Source organism: Podarcis cretensis (assembly GCF_951804945.1).
Source record: "Podarcis cretensis genome assembly, chromosome: 6".
NCBI lineage: Eukaryota > Metazoa > Chordata > Lepidosauria > Squamata > Lacertidae > Podarcis > Podarcis cretensis.
Window position 1 is genome coordinate 69,425,662 of NC_137175.1, and position 23,692 is coordinate 69,449,353.

Here is a 23,692-nt window from a genome sequence, read left to right on the forward strand (position 1 = left end):
CATTCTGAAATGACCCCAAGCTCTGGCTGTGGCACAAGTCCCCCTTACTTTCAAAACCGTATGAAAGAACAGTGAAGCCACAGGACAGGTAGAGATTTGTGTTTTTGGGTCAAGGTCAATAGATTAGTTTTCAAATACAGTCTTGGTGGAATTTACTCCGGTAATCAAATAATAATTTTGAAAGACAATTCATGGTTTGGGGTTTTGTTTTTTGTTACCATACTTGAGGATATTTGCACATGACGCTCTAAATATTACATTAATTCATACAAAATCATTAAAGTTATTAGGAGCTCCTTTTTATTTAATAAGATAAAAGCTAATTTTTCCTAAATGGAAGCAACAAGGTCTTTAAATACAATTATATTTAAGCCATAACAGAAGTGCCGAGCTGTTTTATGAGGCAATAATTTGGTTCCCGGGTGGATAAACTATAAGGCCGATGGCTGCTTAGAGTATTTCAATAAGAGTACCAGATTATTGGCTTGTAAAACAGCTCCATGCTCCTCTTATTGCTATTATGCTACCAGCTTTTAAGAATCTGCTTTCATGGAAATGAATGAAATGACAGCAAGTATAAAACACAAAAACTAAATCAAACACAGAAAACAGTAGAAGGGAGCCAAAGGGAACTACAGAGGAATTGTCCAGATGTTTTTATCACCACAGCATTGGTCTATAATTCTGGGAAGGGAGCTTAATATCACCACTGAGCTCGACATCTTCAGCCCAATTATTCTTAAACATGGAGTTACCTTCTCTCTAATCTCCCCCAGTGTTTGCCTTGATGAAGTCAGGAGATTATAAACCTCTTTAGATCATTGAGTTTTAAAATATGTTTAACTTCTTCATAGTCACTCCCAGCGTGTTTCTTGATTTGGGCAGGGCACAAAACAACCATTTACCTCATTCAGTCAGTTCAAGAATGGAAACTGTGATATATTAGAATAGAACTTAGGGAAGGGTATGTCAGGAAGTGTTGGCTATTGTGTCATTCTTCTTATCCAGTATTCAGTATTGACGTATCTCTTCTTTTTGGTTGAAAGTCAGGAATTACACCTGTGGCCCTATAACATGCAAGGCAGCTGCCCTACCAATGAGCTACAAAACTTCCCCTTGCAGGCTGGGAAAACCTGACAGGCAGCGCTTAGTAAGTCAGCTATATAAATAATTCTGATGCAGCCTCAGAGTTGACCTGCAGGGTCTGAGTGAACTCCCTTATTCAGCAGAAAATAATGTGCCTAAACGAGCACACAGCACACCTAGGCATGCTTTATTGGTGACACAGGGTAGGAAAAAAATGTTTTGCAATGATTTTCTAGCATGCCATAATTTGCCAAATAGCTTAAAATAAATTTTTACCAGTTCATTTTGTACTTTCAAGTCAAGCAAACAAACTGGTCTCCAGACAAGAACTTCCGGGGGGGGGGGGACAGGGAACTACACCCTCCCCTTGGAACTCTAGTTATTCAACGGGGGACTCCCTGATTAATGGGAACTATTCAAGTTGATTAAGTGCACTTTCAACCCATTTAGCTGTCTGGCCAAATAAAATGCATAGGTTTCCCCTTCGAGTTCACAAGGTGTGTGGTCTTGGGGGGCTGGGGGTGAATTTTGTTCTGGTTTTGTAAATTCTTAGAAAACTAGCCTTGTCAGAAGCAGGCTGTCAAGTAGGGATCTTGCAAAACTGGACCCTGAGTTTGTTTCTGCAAGACTTTCATGCCAGTCGAGATTCCAGGTCCTTCATTGCTGTGATTCCAAGGATGTTTTATCTACTTTCATGACAACAACAAATTACTTTTCTTTCTTTCTTTTTTAAAAAAGACAAAATTAATAAATTCATTTGCTTTGATTTCCCTTGGTTCCAGTTTAGCACAGTAAAGCTGTGGCTAAAAAGTAGGGTGGGTTCATCCAATGTACCATCATGGTTTGGTGCATTCCTAACCCCAATGAAAGCAGAGGCTAGAATTGGTGGAGAGATTTATTTTATCTATTTTTAATTGTTATATAAAGTGGGGTTGGTAGGTCTTTCTTTTCTTTTGAGAAGCTCAAAATCTTTTACATTTTCCAGGACTACAAATATAGGGTTGTATCCAATGCTGTGTGCATAGACTCCTACTTGCACAATGGGACCTCCACTTCCTCTTCTGCTCCTGAGAGTCCCCAAACCCACATAAACATATCTTCGAGTTGTGCAGGAGGCTGCAGAGAAGATGAATGGGGAGTTCATCCGCATAAACAGAACTGCAGTATTGGATACAACCCACACGGAGGTTCCATGATCTCACTGTTCAAGCACGGGATCTGGTGCACAATTCAGCATACTGAGAATTTCAGCTTCCTACTCTTTAAAACCTGGACCTTCTAGTCTCAAATTGGCCACACAGTTCTTAAATGTATATTGGCAATGTCAAAAGCCTAAAGGGTTTGAGAAGTTTTTTCAGGAGGTAGTCTCAGACTCTCAACCACCTTTGTCCTATGGACATCAGGAGGAGACTCAGAGAGGCATATGTGAACAGACTTGCCTAATCAATATGTACAAGTTGAAGAGTTCAGCTCTTGCTGAATTTGTGGTACCTTAGCTCAGTCCTGGTGTACATGCTGGTATGATGCCAACATAGAGTTATACCATTGCAGATGCTCTCTGCTCTTACAGAGATAGGAATACTGGAAGTTCCTACCTAGTTACCCCTTAACTGTAATAAAAATGATACATAATTGGGTGAGGTAAAGGTAGAATTGGGTAGTTCCCCCATGTCTACTTCTTAGAGGTCAAGACCAGGGAATAGAGGCCACACTTGAGCTGCCATGATATTAGCAAATCCCACATTAGGGCTCATTTAGGGGAAAAAATGTTATTTAGATTACTTAGTCTAATTGATGCTTGTCAATAGCATGACCTACATCCTGACAGTCATACAAGTGTTCAGAATGTAGCTCACATATTCTCGGCTGTATGGTTTAGTGTTAATCAGTGCTATAATTATCATTCTCTTTGACTTCATCATACACAGTGCATTGTCTCAGAGGCACTGTACACTAGGGAATTTTATTACTGATGGAGGTGTTTTAACCTCATTAGCAGAACAAAGAGTAATGCATTTGAACTATGGACCCAAAGGTATAGCAAAGTCTCTTCTCAGCACACAACCACCTTCTCTAAAAGAAAAGGAATATATAGGCTGTCTGAAACCTGGGAGATTATTTAGAACGACAGGCTCAATAGTAAATACTGAACAGAGAGAGGTGAAAAATTGAACTACAGTTACAATGCACATTTAAGAAGGGGAGATGCATGTAAAGGGGTTTCTCTTTTTCCTTCTTGTTTCCTTCCATAAATATATTTTCTTATATTAAACAGACTGTCAATTAAAATTTTAAAAAATGCACATGTGAATGTTAAGAGAAGAAATGCTACCACTGGCATAAAATGTTGTTTTGCTTGTTATATAACAGCATCATACACAAGGTCTAAAAATGGAAAACAACAACAACCCAGCTGCCCAACAAGTTGCACAGTTACCTATCACTAAAGTGAGACTATGAAACCCCTCCAAAAGTGCCTAAGGAAGTGTTCTATCAAAGGCCAAAAATGATATAGAGGCTTCCTAATGGCTATTGATTTTCAATGGGAAAAATATGGGCATCTAAATACCATCTTCCTCATGGCAATCATATGCCTTGGAAATTTAACATTCCAGTGACAGCTACATTTACGAAGGTAAGGTCCATTAATTTTATCGGGAGAGAGATAGAAACCCACCCCCTTTTGCATGAATTGCCCTTGGAAAAAACGACCGGAGTGCAAGTCACTCTTAAAAATAAAACAGTCCCTTACAACACCACTGGGTATATTCCATCTTGTTTGTGTTGCCATTAACTTCATTGGTAGTGCTCACTTTGTGCTCCAGGCTTTTATCTGATCCAAATGTTTGCCATCTATTTTAACACTGTATCTTAAAGGAGATAAAAGAAGCCTAACAGATTCAGATCCCACTTTTTTGGTACTGTATCTGCCAATGGTCACTTCTAAATGCCACTGAGTAGAGGTTAATCTACTAAAGAGTAAGTGTTAATCTACTAAAACTAAAACATGAAGCTTCTCATAGCTGTCCCGTACCTCCCATGCTCATCCTACAAACTTTAATCAAGATATAATTTTTGCGAATGAAAGATAGGAACATCCCTCTCCCCCACCCCATGTCTAGCATCATATATGTTTCTGCTCAAATACATGCAATGAAGTGACATTGAGAAAACTGTGGAGTGGTGTAAACAATTTGTCACTTGTCATGTTGATGTTCAGGAAAGTGCAGATTGGTTCAAACAATTTGTCTCTGCCACCATGAATCTCCTTGACTTTGCCTTCGAAAGCCCATGTTGCATTCTTCACTATTGATTAAAGCTCCTTGACCATACCATTTTCAAAGTTTATTACTTCTGGGCTTGGCTTGCCTTCAGCCTGTCCATAACAGAGTCTGATGGTTGTTCCATCATCTCACTACATTTTTGAGCAATGTGTGTGTTTTAAAAAATGAACAAGATGAAAATCACTTTCTTGAGCAAAAAATGAAAGGAACAGAAGTACATGGCATCAATGTGAAGGCTTGAGATACACAAGGGTAATTGCCTCAGGAGACAGCTCAGTGTCCACAATCAGAAAAAGAAGAAAATATAGCTCTTGGGCTGGAGGAGGAGTCTGTTTTAAACGGACTAAAAGTTCACTCCAAACCCCCATGGAGTTGTGTGAATCTGCCATCATATCTACAGCCTGGTCATTCAAGGTCCCTCCCCTTACCTGGCCAATCCCCTGCAATGCCTCCCCAGGTGGGATTGGGCAATTGGCTGAGGTAGGTGGAGACCTCCAGGTATCCAGTCTGGGGAGGATGAAGCCAGCCCAAACTACCAGGAATCGAACTGGGATCTGGGGGGGGCTGTGCACAACCATGCAAAAGGCGCTTCCCTTTGATGTGGGGAGTGGTCACTCCAAACTCCCATGGAGTTGTGTGAAGCCACCATCATATCTACAGCCTGGTCATTCAAGATGGCCATGGCAAAATACAGGAAGGTTGGAATGAGTGGAAGAGCAGTTGTTTTGTATGCAGAAGGTCCAGGTTCAACCCCCAACTTCTCCACTTGAAAGGGATCTCTGGTAGCACAGTTATGAAATACCTTGGAGAGCCTTTCATCAGTCAGAGTAGATAATGCTAAACTGACTTACTCAGCATAAGGCATAAGAAAATTGTTTGACTCAGCATAACACAGGTTCATTTTCTTCAGTCCATTTACAATACAGTGGTACCTCGGGTTACATACGCTTCAGGTTACAGACTCCACTAACCCAGAAATATTACCTCGGGTTAAGAACTTTGCTTCAGAAGGAGAACACAAATCGTGCGGCGGCGGCAGGAGGACCCATTAGCTAAACTGATGCTTCAGGTTAAGAACCGTTTCAGGTTAAGAATGGACCTCCAGAACAAATTAAGTACTTAACCCGAGGTACCACTGTAATGGTATAGAGGAGACCCAAGTCATCCATGGACTTCTTCAGAGCAGGCCGTGCTCTTTAGAGCAAATGAAACTTTAGGGACAAAATCAACAAGAATATATGCCCTGATTGCATATGATCATCACATTTCATGGACTATTTTTATCTCCTCTCATCCTAGCACATTGTCAAGAAATTCCTTGTGGCACTTCACACATTCTTGCTGGTGTTATTTGCTTGACAAACGGCACAAATGTATCGGTTCCTATGGACTCCAAAAATATTGCATTTACATTTAAACATTTTTGCAAATAACTTTCCATAAATACAATTTAATATCTTTCCCCCTTGTTTTGGATTCGAATATCCCTTCATTCTTGATACAATTATCTTCTCCTTGCTCACCAGGACTTTCGCCCTCTATTCCCTCTGTAAGCCCCTAAATCTGTTCCAGGGTTTTTTCTGGAATCCCTCCAGAGCAGATTTCAGGATGGTGCAGGGGGGAAGAGAGAAGGGGAAGTCATGTTGCACAATTGTTGGCACTAATGTATTTTATGATGCTTTTTATTGATCTGTTGTCCATTATCTTGCTGGTTGTGATGGAAATATGGAAGTCCTTTGTACTGCAAGGTGTGAGTGGTGTATAACAAAGACTCCTTTCATCCCAGTCCTTCTTTTTGGATCTGGGATGCTTGAATTAGCCCATTTCTTATCTTGTTCTCAGACACATGCTGATAAGGTGGCTAATTTCTTATCTTTTGCTTAATCCCAGGTGGTTCTTGGCAGGGCTTCAAGGGGAAGTCTCTAACTCACCAAGGGTTTGAGATCGGCTACCCTCATCTTGTTTAGTCAGCCAGTCAAAGCCATTCCTGTGTGTGGCTGCAGTTGCATGCTGACAGCTTCTAGGAGCCACAGGTGAGAGCTGAGTGCAGGGTGGGGACCAAAGGTGCACATGTCCCTCACCAGAGGTACTACACTTCCCTTAATGCCACGTACAGCCCTGCACTAACATCAGTAAATCACACAAATTTTGTTTGTGGCCACATGGTTTCCTAGCCAGTGCTACACGTGGAAAATTTTCCACCAACCTTCCTAACAGCTCTTCCATTTTGCAAGTGTCTGCAGTGCTAAGATTATTGAAAAGTGGTAGCACTTTTCCCCTTGAGGTTTTTGCAAATTAACTGGGAACCATAATCTGTTCTCAAGCCCCTTTGCTATGCACTGTCGTTATTTATCAGCAGATAGCATTATTTGACAAAACTAGCATAATGGGGGATATGTTGTGTACAAGTTACAGGAAAGAAGCAGGAAGTATAGGGTGACATTTTAATATGATACAGCAAGACACAAATCATTTCTTCAATCACTGCTATGTGGGCAGGATTTCCCTGCTACTGTTTGCATGAATACAGATATAGCTAAGCCTTACCCATAGGCTATTATGTCTAGATTAACCATCATTTTTTTTCAGCCACGTTTTTTCATGACCTATTGAACAGAAAAACCTCACTTTCTCATGCGCCCCCCCAGTTTGTGTACATTACATTACCATAGCCTATGGTTAAGATGGCCCAAGAGATATAACAAACAGGGTACACACTGCAGGGCGATGATGTGATGTATAAACTAGGATTTCTCTTAATTTAAATTATAATGGCAGCTTAAGAAGCTGTGGTTTGCCCATTGCATTAAGCTTCAGATCAAATGTCTTCTTTCCACTCATCACCAAACAACCCTCCTCATTCCCCTTCCTTGTTCTAGACTGAGAAGTCTTGCACATATATCACTTGCAGATTCTCATTTAGGAGACATTAAAACAACCCTAAAGACCAAGCTCTGATTTTGTCAAGACCCAGGAAGTACATTTCAACAACAGCTCAGATCTGATGTCCTCCCTGCCCCCTCCACTGATGATTGCCCACATTCCAGTCTTTGCCACAAGCTGGCATAATAATTCTGCAAGGAATAAGATATGGCATTTAACATCTCTGTTGAAAATTAGAGTGTGCCTTATGATCAGATCAGCCTGGCTGGGCAGAAATCTCATGTTTATCATAACTTAGACTGGACATCACAAATCACAAACACCACACAAACAATCCCCCCCACCCCCAAGTTTTGATACATATCTGTTCACCTTTTTTTAGCACAGGAAAAGAGGATTGGCTTCAGCAGAGGGAAGAAAACTAGAATGCATAATATTCTACAGTATCTGCATTGCCAATGTTTTTAAAAGATTAAAAATGACAGGGAAAACCACAGTCAAATCCAGTAAGCTCTAGAGTTTAACCCAGATGCCTAATACCACAGTATACAATACAATGGCAGAAATATAAAGTTATAGAGAGAGAGAGAGAGAGAGAGAGAGAGAGAGAGAGAGAGAGAGAGAAGCATTTCAAATTATTACTAGTGCTCAGGAATTCTAAGACACCCAAAAAATCAGAGCAGTTTTCAAATTAGTGGTTAAGATAGGGAAGTTTTGAAAGGTTCAGCATGTCATATTGACTCAATTGACTCAAGTGTTCAATTGTATCAAAAAATAGACAAACCCCAATTCTTGATCTCTGGAACCATCATGCAAAGTTTGGTTATGCTATCTTAAGAGGTGTCCAAATGAACAAAACTTTTCAAAATATATAGTAGATTTTGTACATCAAATATAAGTTCTAGACATTTGCTTTCCTGGAATTTACAAAGTCTGCTTTCTTTGCACAAAGAATAGCATTTGCAGTTTATTTTCGTTTGGTGTTTCTCACAAGTAGCAAAATAGTCATGAAGTTGCAGCTCTTATAAGGCAAGCTTCTCCTGTCCTAAACTGTTTCATTAGTCAAGAATTCCATTCCATAGCACATCCCCCAAATGTGTTTCTAAATTTCCACCCATTGGGAGGAAAACAGTGCTTCCAAGCATTGGAATTTGTTAGTGCCGATTATAAAAACTGACAATTTGTTGATGTCAGTTATAAAAACTGAGAATTTTGATATATTACTGGTTCCAAAAAATGTTGCATGGTGCTAAGTAAGTTTGTTCTAGAATATACAATCTGAATTTAAGCTAATTTTTTTTAGTGCAAATCTGGGCTTCAAAAATTAATATACTACATGACATGGGCATTTGCTACATAAATGCATGAAAATCTCCTTTGAGAGCAGGCCTGAACACAAAGTTTTATTACACTTAAAGGTTGCCTGATTCCCATACTTTAAAGAGCATTTCTTATTTTAAAGAAATGTCCATTAATCCATCAAACATAATGGATGTCCCTTATCTCAGACCACTCCAGCTTTATTGCACAACTCAATTATGTCACTTATTTTTGGAATTTTAGTCTGTCAGCCCTAATGATTGTAACTTCACAGGCTATATAAATCAGTAGTAATTACACCTTCTTTATGAAGTACCTATTAATTACTATCTTATGCTGTTTCATCTGAGATCAGAGACCATTTAAGCCTTAGTCACAACTGTGTCTAAAATATTTGTTAAACACATACATTTTGAACCACTTAGAACTCTGTACAGGACCAGGGACTATACATATTTTATTTGAATGATACACGATTTTGAAAAAAAATAATGTAGTCTAAACCTGAATTTATGCAAGGACCATTGTCTCCAGAAAAAAAGACATCTCAAATGTAGTCTTCATAATTATTTATTTTTACAGTATACAGGGTGTCATGAACATATCTGCCCCAAGTAGAGAAGCACAGCATGAGTTAGAAAGCAGTCAGACACCTGGGAGCAGTCGGCTATCTCCTCCCCCTCCCCCTGACATGGAATGGGATGTAGATAAGACGTTAGCAGAGAGTGGGATGGAGAGAAGCCCACTCACATAAGAAGCACAGGCAGGCTTGGAAAGCAGGAGGGGTTATATTTCCTCACCGGAAGAGGAGGCAATTAATCCCTTGAGCCCAAGGAGTAGATGTATGGGAAAGGTATTGTACAGGAAACAAATCCAAAAATGTAGGTTCAGGATACAGTGGTACCTTGGGTTAAGTACTTAATTCATTCCGGATGTCCGTACTTAACCTGAAACTGTTCTTAACCTGAAGCACCACTTTAGCTAATGGGGCCTCCTGCTTCTGCTGCGCTGCCAGAGCATTATTTCTGTTCTCATCCTGAAGCAAAATTCTTAACCTGAAGCACTATTTCTGGGTTAGCAGAGTCTGTAACCTGAAGCATATGTAACCTGAAGCATATGTAACTCGAGGTACCACTGTATTCTGAAGAACCAGGAAGCACTCCTCAGAAGGGTCAACTGAATTGTAAGGTACCGAAGCTCCAATAGAGTGTCCGAGACTGATTGTTTGTTTTGCAATAAATCTTCCAGCTAATTATGACATGCGTGCTGTGTTATCAAGATGGCAGCCTGGGCTCCTGACACAGGGTATCAAGAGAAGACGTGCTTTCTTCAGGTAAGGGGATCTGGGAGACAAATGCAGCCCTCAAGGGTTCTCCTTATAGACTTTCACCCAGCTGCACCACTAACTGTTGTTTTGCCTGGTTAGAATGTGTCGTTGAACTCTGATAGTGCCTTTTCCTTGCCTGAATAGAGGGTAGAAGGGGTGGGTGAATATCTATAGAAATTATACTATACAATGGCAAAGACAAGATGGTGCCAGCTCCCTACTCCATGCACAGATGCCATCTTGACTGGAAACTGAATAGTATTACAACACTGGTGATGGGGTAACATCCTCACTGCATTAAGATGCTGTGTAGCATACATGGGTCTGTCCTCCAACAAAGAGAAAGGACTCCAAACAGCTGATAAGAAATCACCAAGTAGCTGCTGTCACTTCCTCCCAGCATTTACTGCCTGAGGCAGTTGCCACCTTTTGCCTGTTGGTAGTGCTCGCATCCCTCTTGCTATTTCATTGACTTCCAGTCTATGTAGACTGATTGGTAAGGTAAAGCATAACAAGATGGCATTCTGCCACTAGGCTCAACCAAGGCACTCACAAAACCTGATCTATCTGATGTAAGTTGGAGGTTGTGCTTCTTCTAGTCTTCCACAGATGAATTTCACAACTGCACAATGTTGTCACTGTACTGTGTTCCACAACAGTGTTTCTAGAAAAGTGGCACTCTACTGTCAGGGAAAAGAATAAGGAAAAGAAAACATTGAACAGAGATCCTTTCATGCTTGCATAAATATCTGCATGTTAGAGAGAGGGTTAGAGATCAAAGCCCATTTTCAACCATGACATACTGAGTTTAGTGCTGGAGGCAGGGGTGGCAGAGCGGTTTATAGGCTAGGAAATATTTGGGCATCTTTAGCTATCAGGAATTCAGAAACCTTTATCAAACTACGTATGGCTGCAACGGTTCATTCCACTACTACATTTGGAAGGCTTCCAGAACCCATTCATTCGCAACGGGAGCGGGGTGGAAGGTAAAACAATTGTAACATGTACTGGCAAAATCACCATGAATCTTAAGAATAATTAAAAGCATGTGTGAAATCAGAGTCCCTCCCTTCTTCCCTGACGACACAGAAAATGAGAAAAATGTGATCTTTCATGTCCTTCCCTTGCTGACAATGCATATATACAGTGTTCATGATTTCGTGGATGTTAAAAATAGCTTTCGTGAATGAGGAAAACAGTTTTATTCACTAGACATTTTAAACTTGCAAAGTGTTGCAAATGAAGGTGACAATTCGGTTTTCTTAAATAATCTCTGTTCTTTTAAAATATTCTGTTTAAATATTGATGTGAAACCTCCTCCACCACTACTACCACACACATAAACACACACACACACACACACACAGGCATCTTACACAGTGGGAGAGACAATAGTAATAGTGGAGAGGTACAGAAAGATGCACTAGGGATGGATGAGAAACTTGACTTAGTTCATATACAAAGCTGTTCTCACCTAACTCACGCTTTATGAAACAAGATGCAAACCAAAACAGGGCCACTCTTTGAAATTCGCCCTTCTCTGAATTTTGCAATGCATTTCTGTGGGAAAGTATTGTGCACAAAAATTCACATACTGGTGTAAATGTTGTTGTTGTTGTTTAGTCGTTTAGTCGTGTCTGACTCTTCATGACCCCATGGACCAGAGAACGCCAGGCACTCCTGTCCTCCACTGCCCCCCGCAGCTTGGTCAGACTCATGCTGGTAACCTCGAAAACACTATCCAACCATCTCGTCCTCTGTCGCCCCCTTCTCCTTGTGCCCTCCATCTTTCCCAACATCAGGGTCTTCTCCAGGGAGTCTTCTCTTCTCATGTGGTGGCCAAAGTACTGGAGCCTCAGCTTCACAATCTGTGGAAAAACAGACAATCTGCATATCACTTAAAACTGTGAGCAACAAATGTGCATATTAGTCAAAACTGCATACAAAAATATTGTGTCCATTAGGAGAAAATTGCCCTAAAATGCTGATGAATTTTCAGGAGGAAAAATTTGTAAACTGCTGAAGAAATGTGGAGAACTTAATTTAAAATTGGAAAAATGAAACTGAGAATTGAAATTGACAAATTTGTTGTTGTTGTTTAGTCGTTTAGTCATGTCCGACACTTCGTGACCACATGGGCCAGAGCACGCCAGGCACTTCTGTCTTCCACTGCCTCCCACAGTTTGGTCAAACTCATGCTGGTAGCTTCGAGAACACTATCCAACCATCTTGTCCTCTGTTGTCCCCTTTTCCTTGTGCCCTCAATCTTTCCCAACCTCAGGGTCTTTTCCAAGGAGTGTTCTCTTCTCATGAGGTGACCAAAGTATTGGAGCCTCAGCTTCAGGATCTGTCCTTCCAGTGAGCACTCCGGGCTGATTTCCTTAAGAATGGATAGGTTTGATTTTCTTGCAGTCCATGGGACTCTCAAGAGTCTCCTCCAGCACCATAATTCAAAAGCGTCAATTCTTCGGCGATCAGCCTTCTTTATGGTCCAGCTTTCACTTCCATACATCACTACTGGGAAAACCATAGCTTTTACTATACGGACCTTAATTGACAAATTAGTCCAATCCTAATACACATGCACACACATTCTCTAGTGACAAACTTTTATTTTATGTTCTTTTTATATACACAACTGATAAATACAGTCCAATAAGACTTGATATGTATGCTGCTTGGTAAAATGTTCTTAATGATTCTATAAAAATGATAATAAGTAACATATACTGAATGCCACACAAAATATGGGAATTTGTGCAAAAACGTTTTCCACACAGTGAAAATATTGTGTAACCATTCCAGATCGTTCACAAATGTCAGATTTTTTGTGATAGCAGAAAAATTGATTTAATGACTGCAAAATTCTGGAATAATGATGGAATGATAATGATGCACTGTGTCTTCATGTTTTGGTTTTAATTGGTTTAAAAGCTGATCTATTTTATACCTGAAGGACATATTATACCTGCTCCCCCCCCCCAAAAGATGCATCCATATAAGTGAACAAAACTATTATGCTACTGTTATCAAATTGAGAAGAGCTTTTCATATGCATTCCTGCTAAACAAATAGGTCTGTTGATTCCCTTTTCAAACTACAATGCAAGGATTGGTTGTTTCATTGAATTGATTTATTGATTCACTGATAGATTTATTTTTAGAGGCAAGTATATACCACTCTTTATCAAAGATTCCAAGACAGTTTAGAAAAAGATAAAAACACTAAAATAACAGTAAATAAGGCACCGTTTAAGAACTGGCACAACACAATACTTTCGTCACCGTAACATAGACAGACTATATTGAACTACACTTCACAATAATGCATTTGCAACTGCTATCTTTAATAGATGTTTGAGGGTGGGAATAATGTGGGAATGCAAATTCTACATTCAACATTATGCCTCTCTCCCTATCCATGATTCATCCTCCCCCAAAGATTCCAACACTTTTTCAGAATTAGCCATAATTTAATTAATGGACACTTAAAACAGTCCCAGTACACACTGTATGCAGTTGTAACTTTATGCAGTTGTCATTTTGTGCAGCTTCAGGCCGTTATTTTTCATGTTACTTAATGGTGTTTGTTCTCTTACTGTTTTAATAGCTTGTAAGTTTCTTATCTCCTTATTTTCCTGATAGATCTCTGTAAGCCTCCTTCAGCGATTGAGTACCCTATAAGGTGGGCTGTGTGTGTGTGTTACAGATGCTATAAATAAACAAACAAACAAACAAGCGTTTAGTTTAAACTCTGTGCTTGCAGGGGAATCCTATGACTATATACCAAGAAGCGAGTTCTACTGTGTTCATTGGGCTTAATCTGCCTGCTTATGCAACACAGATCAGTTTAATGGGACTTCGGATTTCTCCTCTTCCTTCTTCCTCCCCTATGGGCCTCCCAAACCTGTTCCAGAGCATACCCCATCCCTTTACAGGGCAATGAGAGGAAGGAAAACTCTCATTCCACAAGCAGACACCCACTTGTACCGGATTTCACCATGGGACTCACCACAGCCTTACAGCACGTCTATATAAAGAATCATAGAATCATGTGTACTCAGAAGTAAACTCCACTGTATTTAGTGACACTAACTTCCAGGTAAGTGGGATTGCAGCTTCAGTTCCTTTCTCCCATGAGATCACTAAAAAAAAAAAAAATCTGCTCTGTAGTTTACCTGCTGGAGAAAAGTATATTTGCTCCAAGAGGGGAACATATATAGTGCTTCTAGTTGGACAGCAAACACTCCTTACAAGGACCAGACATACAAATTAGACTTGAAGAGGCATGTAAGTATACTATGCATTGTTATTAAATACCTGTTCTACAATGTCAAGTACATTAAAAAAATAATAATATGTAATCAGTTCAAAAACCATCTCTGAAGCAAAAGTTGCTTGCTAGGTGGGGCACAGCTGCTGTAGTGGCTTTCTGGCAGGTGTGTTTCTGTTGCTTACTGCAAGGGAGAGAGAAGAGATGTGGGGGCAGGGAAGTCAGCACAATGCGGGGGAAAAAAAAAAAAAACCAGCAGAGTCAACCTGGCATGCCCTGCCACTCAGTGCAGGAAGGTTGACGTAGAGCATCTTATGTAAGTAAATTGGGTTTTAGTGGCATTCACATCTCCTGCATTCATTATTGCCCACAAGCATTCTTTAAATGGACAAAGGGAACTCATCTCATCATCATATTTATACCCTGCTCATCTGGCTGGGTTTCCCCAGCCACTCTGGGCTGCTCCCAACAGAACACTAAAAACAGAATAAAACTTCAAACATTTAAAACTTCCCTAAACCGGGCTGCCTTCAGATGTCTTCTAAAAGTCATATAGTTGTTTATTTCCTTGACATCTGATTGGAAGGCATTCCACAGGACAGGCGCCACTACTGAGAAGGTCCTCTTCCTGGTTTCCTGTACCCTCACTTCTCACAGTGAGGGAACCACCAGAAGGCCCTTGGCGCTGGAGCTCAGTGTCTGGGCTGAAGGATGGGGATGGAAACACTCCTTCAGGTATACATCACCCTGTAAAATGTCTTTTTAATTTATCCCTTCTTACACCCTGCCCAGTTTTAACCAATACTAACCCCCTTCTCTATACCCATTATTTCTGCCTCCTATTGCTATCTGACATAATTCCAGCCTTGCCACCTATACCTCACCCTGCCAGAAATGACTTATTATGGCAGAGTGAGGAATGGGTAATCTCAGTATGCTTTCCAAGCAACCTGCTTATTAGACTGATCCTGATTTGTTTCCAAGGAGATGAGAGGAAGTTCAAAATTTAATGAAAATTCATTCTGTTTTGTTTGAGGGGATGTTAGATGCTGCTGCATCAAAGCGAGTGTTACCCTACACTTGCTTTGTTCTTGCCACTATCCTCATCCCAAAAAGTCCACTCTTTTAGGGAAATGAGATTGTGGCATAAGATCTCCCAATCAACAAAAAATGTGCAACCTGGATTTGCTAGTATGGAACTGAATCCCACCTGAACATAGCAATGGTCTGGAAGAACCCTCAGACTAGAGCTGCCATACGTCCAGAAATTCCCAGACATAGCTGGAATACAGCAGTTGTAAACAGTGTCCGGGTGGAAATCGATGAAATGACCAGGAAAATCTGTACGTATGACAACCCATGTTGGAAGTCTAGATTTTGGCTTCTTTTGTTGTTGAGATTTTGCAATTGACTTCTATAATGCCAGCCCCCCCCCTCTCTAGTAAGACACTGTTGCTGGGGGGGGGGGGTGGAACATAACTTAAACTTTAACAGTTAAGCACATATGAAGGAGCATTCAATGGAGGGAGTCCCAACAGACAGCTGAATCTCTCAAAGACAGATGCAACAATGCAGCTGGTATATAGAAATTATAAAATCTGCAAAGCTCCCCAGTCAGAGAGCCAAAATAAATTTAGCTACACAAGTGAGACATTCTGCTCTAAGGCTTTGTGACAAAACAACCAGTAGAATTTTGCACAATCAAGAGGTGTTACATTTGGCCATAGGGGCAACCAGTTGAGAGCGAATTACAGTAGTCAAGCTGGTGTGCAGAGTGGAAGGGAACCCAACAAAGATTTGCTGTTTCTTTGCCCTTGGCATTTTAGGTTCACTGCAATTGCTTCATACATCATCAGTGGTAATGACAGGCAGACAAAGCAAGCTTTTGTTATGAAATGTGCTAATGATTTTGTGTTCTTGAAAGTCGCAAGGGTACATTTTTATACACTGAGAATTCAAAACCTTAATGGGAAAGGAAGCAGGGAGGAAGGGAGAAAAAAAAAGGATCCCAAGTTAAAAATGCAATGACTTTTCTGAGGTAAATCCTGTATTTTGATAAAAGACTGAAAATAGCACAAGTAGGAAATGTCAGGATAAGCAGAAACAATGAAATAAATTCAGATCATGTGTTCAGGGTGTACTTCCTTTTCTTCTGTGGACTCACAACCAATAAATCTTTCAGGTTAGCACCAATCTCGCTGGTTAGCTACTTAGTGGTCAGTGCTGTGAAACTTGACCTGTGGTGACCTATGCTTCTCAGCATGGGGAGAACATAATTTAAGTCTGTTAAAGAGTGTTTAAACCTATGGAGAGCTTTGGCACTAACAACAAAATTCCAGCTGCACAGCGAGACACTCACTTCATGGGAATCACAAGAAGTGTGGTAATTGATTCATTTAACACAGGCCCTTTTCTCAGGGTACCAATGGATCATATGTACAGTGAACAGTATTTAGACCAGGATACTTAACTTGTGGTCCTCCAGATAGTGTTGGATGCCAATTTCCATCAGATTCAACTAGTATGGCCAGTAGTCAAAGATGATGGGTTTCCCAGTACAGTAGCATCTAGAGAGCTAAAGGTTATTCATTTTGGTTTAAAAGAGCCTTTGGGGAGGGTGTGTCTTTCATACACAGTCCCCCTCTGCTGCATTATTCCTGGTAAATTAGCTTCTTAGTAATATTTTCAAACCTACACCTTTTACATGGTGCAGTGCTATGCCTACCTATCCTTTTCTGATCCTCCTTTTGAGGATCATAAGACGCCTTAGAGAACAGATCAAACCCCTCTTTCCTTCAGAGCAGACTCAGAGTTGAGATAGTACAGATGATTTGCCTAGGGGTGGGAAGAGGAATGTGGTGACTGCAGTAGAGGATGAAATGGCAGCATGCAGAACAAGGAATACCTAAACTAGGGAACTGAACTTCTCGTCTTCGTGCCACGATCCATCAGCACACGGCTGGTGAGACATGTCTTTTTAGCACTTTATCCCAAGAGGGCTTTCCCCTCATATTAATACAGCTGCTGGTCTGGTGCCTTCTACAATCACCAGTTGACTTGAAATATTTTAGATGCTAAGAACTCAGTTATGTCTCATCATATCCCTGTAAAATAATATGAGGATGTGAAGAAAAGCAATGTGATGTCAGTGTCTAGGGAAAATGCACTGCATTGTTCAATATAAAATGATATCATCACTACTTTGTAAATATTGTTTATGGAGTTAAAGCCAGGGCTGAAAACAGGCCAAGAAATAGTCATTAAGGTTTCAGGATAATATCATATCACATATAAACAGATGCTTGCGGGGAGTTCCAAATCCTGAATATTCACTTTATTTTGCAAATAACATATCAAGCATGTGTTTTTCCAGCAATGCAGATTTGTGGTATTAGAAGTGCAGGTCAATTCTATTTTCCACCACAAACTTGCTATTGGACTGGATTATTATTATTATAGCTCCTTTTTCACTGGAGTTGGTTTGAAATGGTGCAATTAAATACACTGAATTGATAGGGTGTTGCTAAAAATTCTTACATCATTATTTTGAAAGAGGAAGGTGAAGTTAGGAAATAGTGGCTTCTGAGGCTTCCGACGCCATAGTTTTTATAGCATCATCATCTTGATTAATTTTGGCATGTTAGAATAACATGGAGAAATTTAATAAATTATACTTTGAAGACACGGCTGGTCTTTAGCTTAAACAACTGAACACAGAAATAAGTTAAATAGTTTATATACAAATAGAGTTTCTTATAAATCAAAAGTGCATTTTAGGAATTTTTGTACGTCATCAGCTTAGCGCCAAAGTGACCCCCAGGTTACTTCCAGAGCCAGTGCTATTATCTGCAAATGTACACTCTTCAAATTGTGCATTAGGAAGCTAAGGCTGAAAATTGAAAAAGGATTGTTGTTGTTGTTGTTGTTGTTGTTGTTGTTGTTGTTGTTATATTAAAGATGCAGATCCAGCACTTGTCAAATAAACCACAATAACTGTTCAGCAGTTTGACAGAAAGATGGGGCAGTGAGGCTAACCCTCGCATCCCACCATCTCTCCCCAGCAGTTGATCAGTGCAAATGCACCTTGTGTTTGATAGTGTGCTATGTTTTAGAAGATAATAATAATAATAATATAATTTATTATTTATACCCGCCCATCTGGTTGGGTTTCCCCAGCTACTCTGGGCGGCTTCCAACAAAATATTAAAATACAATAGTCTATTAAACATTAAAAGCTTCTCTAAACAGGGCTGTCTTCAGATGTCTTCTAAAAGTCATATAGTTGTTTATTTCCTTGACATCTGATTGGAGGGCATTCCACAGGACAGGCGCCACTACCGAGAAGGCCCTCTACTTGGCTTCTCGCAGCAAGGGAACCACCAGAAGGCCCTCGTCACTGGATGTCAGTGTCCGGACAGAACGATAGGGGTGGAGATGCTCCTTCAGGTACACTGGACCGAGGCCGTTTTGAGCTTTAAATGTCAGCACCAACACTGACCTTTTCTGCATGCTCAGCCCTGACTGGATCAAAGTGGAAGTGTTCCTGCAACAGCTTTGGGGACTAGGCTGAAGCCAAAATTAATTTACTTGCTCCTATTCCTGGTATATGGCTAAGGAACATTAACAAAGCTCCACACAGCTGAGAGTCTCATAGAGGAAGAGACCTGAATGGCTTTAAGTAATAGGAACACTCACTATCCCATGTCCAACATTCAAATATTCACTGTTCAACATCAGTGTGGAAGAAGTATGGCGAGCCTTATCTTCACACATTGAGTGGTAAAACCTCCGCTCAACAGAAGCACATGCAAACAGGGATATGACAGAGGGTGTGGGCCCAGCAAGTGCAGACCTACTCTTCCCTCTCATGTGATTGGAATCATATGACTATGAGCATCTGCACAGAGCAGGGATGGAGAACCTCAAGCCTAGGGGCTGCCTATATATATCCAGACCACTGGAGTCTCGCTAGGCCACACCTGCTCCCCAGGCCACATGCCTCCCTAGCTCTGCTCAGCACGCTCCTCAAGTGATTTTGACTGTGAGCTGTGACAATGCTTCTTGATTTCCTGTGTAGAAGATAGGGACAAGTGGTAGTGGGGAGGGTAAAGAGACCTCTGACTGTTGCATGACTAGAATGGAGTCTATTGCACAAAAATCCTATCCCTAGAAGATTCTCTAATAATGGCAATGGCTCCCACCTGAGAGGTACCAGAACTGAGTTCCGGTGAGTTCTGGCTGCAAAAAAGCCCTGAGGTAAACTATGTGTGATACTCATCTATGCAGGAAGAGGGGGTGTGGAGAGATGGCATTAGAGATGGACATCATTATGTTTTGCAGTGTAGTTTGATTTGATTTTGGTAGATTTGTCACCAACCAAACTCTGAGCCCCTTCTTACAGTTCCCATGCTGCCACAATGACAAAAGGAGAGTGATGTGTACTGTGTACTTTCGGTTCTAATCCAGGCCTACAAAATGTGTGACCTGCCAAACCAAACGATGACCAGCCAAACCCTACTCTTTCAGAGAGATAATAATGTAACTGTTTTTGCCACTTGTCTGGGATTTCAATAACTTTCAAGTTAACCTTTAAAATGTGTGTGTTTTTTAAAAAACAACAACTTTATTTTCAAAACTGGGATTGAGTCCTATTTATTTCACATGTATTTTGAATTTAGGTTATCTATATGTCTGTTCAGAACACTGGTGTATGACTTCTCCACATACTAATTCTTTTACAGTAAGACCCAGACAGAAATGGGTAAAATGGGTTGTGAACTGCAATATTACAGGGATTTTATGCAAGAGATGTTTTTCTGGCTTTGGTTTTATCTCTCAGTGGACTGATACCAGAGAAACTCAACTCATATTATTGCATGGAGTCTTTGTTACCATTCAGCTGGGTTCAAGTAGGGGTTGCATATTCTCCCATGTATAATAAATGTCACAGCACACGTGGGTGGCTTCCCATTGTATGTGGTCCTGAACATTTATTGCCAAGCTTTAGTTGCAAATTCAGGATTTTTAGACAGGGTTACTAGATGGAGACATGATCGGTCCCCTTTGTTGTGTGTATCAGGAGATCAGTTTGAGCTTGTTTGGTCCTGGAAAGGCACCAGAACAATAATCTCAGTAGTGCATTTTGTAGCTAGAAAACATATTATCAAATTACAGATGATGACACATTTTCAATCCCAACAGTTGTAGTTTCCCTGTTTAATTCAAATACTGTTGAGAGAGGAATCCTACGACATTATTCAAGGGTATAGAACGTGTTCCTTCACTGCTATTTAGGTGATTCACAGCAACATTTATTATCTTATGACATTTTTACATTTATTACATTTTAATTCCAGACCTCTCCAAGAAGCTCAGGGACACACACATAGAGATTCTTCTATCAGAGCCTCACAACAACTCTGTGAGTTGAGCTAGGCTAAGAGAGAAAGGATGACTGACCTATGGTCACTCAGTAAATGTCACAAACAGCAAAAACTGTATCCTTCATCTTCAAATGAAGTTGAATGGTGTAGTCACCACAAAACACACATTTGATGACTAATGAAAACAAATAAATAATTTTTAAAAATGGATTTAAAAGAATGCTACAGGTACAGACACATGACTCCTTTCCCCTCTTTTCATACACTGATCTCCCTCCCCCTGCTTCCCCCCACAAGAAACACCACCACCATGGCCCTGAGCTCCAGGGGAAGCAGTCTTATGACAGGCTTCCCCTTCCCCTTTGCAAGGGTTCATGGGATAGCTCTTTCCCATGAGCCCATCGCATAGGCAAGACATTGAGCAAAACCTTGTCCAGTGTTTTGCTGCAATCTATGGTCCACAATACGACTGGGCAAAGTTGTCCCAAGCTTATTGGGTGCAGAACGAGGCTTATACAAAGTCAGACATTGGTGTTCATCTATCTCAGTGCTATTTACACTGACAGGCAGTGGTTGCCTAGGGTTTCAGACCAGGAAAATTCCCACCACTACCTGGAGTTCCTGGGGGTCTTTTGCATGGCTCTGCCACTGAGCTATGACTCTTCCCACAGCCAAACAAAAATTAGATGTGGAAACCATGTTTTTTAGGCATGCTCTTGTCCAGGTAGAGCTGATATGGTGTCCTTCAGAAACTGTAACTCCTCCCATAATCCCTGACAATTGTCACTATTGATTGGGGTTGATGGGAGTCATATTCCAAAACAACTGGAGGCTGCCATATTGGCTACCGCTCCTCTGATCTCAGTTGGCTCACTCGAATATTGCTGTGCACTCTTAGTGAACATGAGGAAAGGAATGAATGAATTAGAGCATTAGGGGAGGAGAGAGCATGTAGAACACTCATCACCAAAACCAGAGTTAGTGATCAAGCAGAATCAGGGCTTGCTCCCCCCCCCCACACGGAACTCACAGGAACTCAGTTCTGGCACCTCTCAGGTGGGCAACATTGCCATTATAGAAGAACAAGGGAGGCGTTCATGGTGGGTTCCAGCATGTCTTTTTCTAGAAAAATAGCATTGGGCAGAATTACATCAAAATGGACCCATGGACTTCCAACAATAAAGGAGTAGGAAGAGAAAAAAAGCTAGAAAATAGTTCTATGTCTAAAAGGATGCAAAACAGATATTTATGATGGATTCAGAAAGCCAAGCAGGTTACCACTTGGAGATAAACTACTTTTTTAATAAAATAAAAAACAGAAAACCATATTCACATTATATTTATGCAGTTTTATTTATATTAGCTGATATGTAGTAGGTCAGCACTGGAACACTCTAGTCCTTACCACTCAGCCGCAGACCTACAGAAGGGATGGTTTCTAATAGCATGTTGACACATTCTCTATGAATGCTTCCAGCCCCATAAGGCTGGATTTAATGTAGCTATCACATAAGCCACTTGTTGTTTGACTCTATACTAGATCACATGGCATCAGAACATAACAACCAGTCAAAGTTTCTTCCCCCCCCCCCCCGTTGAAAGGTCTGTACATTTTTATCTTTTATATGTTTTGACTAACATTTTCATAGTCACCACATGGCTGCACAATGCTAGCACTGAGAAGGAGGATTTATTAGGTACCAGCCGTGATCTCAGTTTCAGGTAATCAGAAAACAGTGAAGTTATAGTTCTCTTGCAATTAAAAAAAGCTGGACATACCATGGCTGGTGGAAGGAAGGTCAACAGTTTAAGTGCAAAGCCAAACCTTGTATGAGTAAAGAGGAAGCAGGACCCAACATACTAAAGACCAGATGGAATATTTTTAGAGAACTGTTGGCACCCGGTAGACACCAGCATTCTTTAAATCAAAAACCACAAAAAGCAGTACTAGATTCTGTCTATTTCATCAAGTGAAGTTTTATCCCTATGACTAGTATCCTGTATAAAGCAAATCATACAGATCATTTCTAGGGCATGCCTTCTATCAGACACTGTAATTTAACAAAAAACTGTTAGCTGTCTTTAAATATCACATGAATGTGAACATACACATATAAAAACCTAGCATCTGTAAAATAAATAAAACAAAACAAAAACTTAGCAGAAGCAAAATAGGAAGCTAGTTATAACCTTTCCGCTAATGTGCCAACTGTTCTTTGGGGTGGTGGGGTGGTGGTTTGATCAAAGAAGAGTACGAACAAAATAAGAAGGTGTTTGATGTGCAGTATCACTTAAGTATTACAATAACTCTAAGACAGCAATTTCCAAAATTTGATTTGCACACATACTGTAAGAGAGAAGTAGTACATATCCTGGGTGTAATGTTAATTGAATTATGTCCCTTTTTTTTCTAATGTTCCAGTTCATCAGAGTCTGGAGCAGATCCAGTTCAGCTCTGGAGCTCTGGATAGTAGGCCCTGATACAGCCAAGGAGATTTCTTGTGTACTTTCCTTATGTCTAATGTGTGTTTGAGTTAGTTCTAAATAAAGTGTGTTTGTCACCCTCCTTCATGTAAAAAGCATATTTTACACCTAGAAGAAAGGACAGTTCAATTACACAGTCTACTGAACAGTTCTAGACCTCATTTCCAGGAAGTCCTTGTTCTCATAAGCCAGCCTGTATTCTCCATTTGAAACACATTCAAAAACCTACTACACAGCATTCTGGGAACAGCCAGGGCTTCATCTGACCTCATAGTTCAACCCAGTAATTTGAAATGGCAGTGCAGTATGATAGTACTGGTACTAAGAGAGGGTGTGCACAATGTAGATTTCCTTGAATGCAAGATGCAACACAACCCCATACCTGGAGATGGGGAACAAGGTTTTCAGATTACCAGCAACACCAGAATGCCTTGTCTTGGAAATTAAACATTAGTCATTAGTAGATGTCCATCTGAAAGAATGAGAAACAAATCTCTGCTTTTGCATATTGCATATTGTTGGCTCAGACAGGAGCAGTACCTTGTGGGTTAATACTCTAACTAAGCAAAAAAAGTAACTGTGCAATTGTCAAAATATTGCTTGTTATTTCTGACAATTTCTATGAAAGAGCAGAAGTATGATTTAAGGGCAAA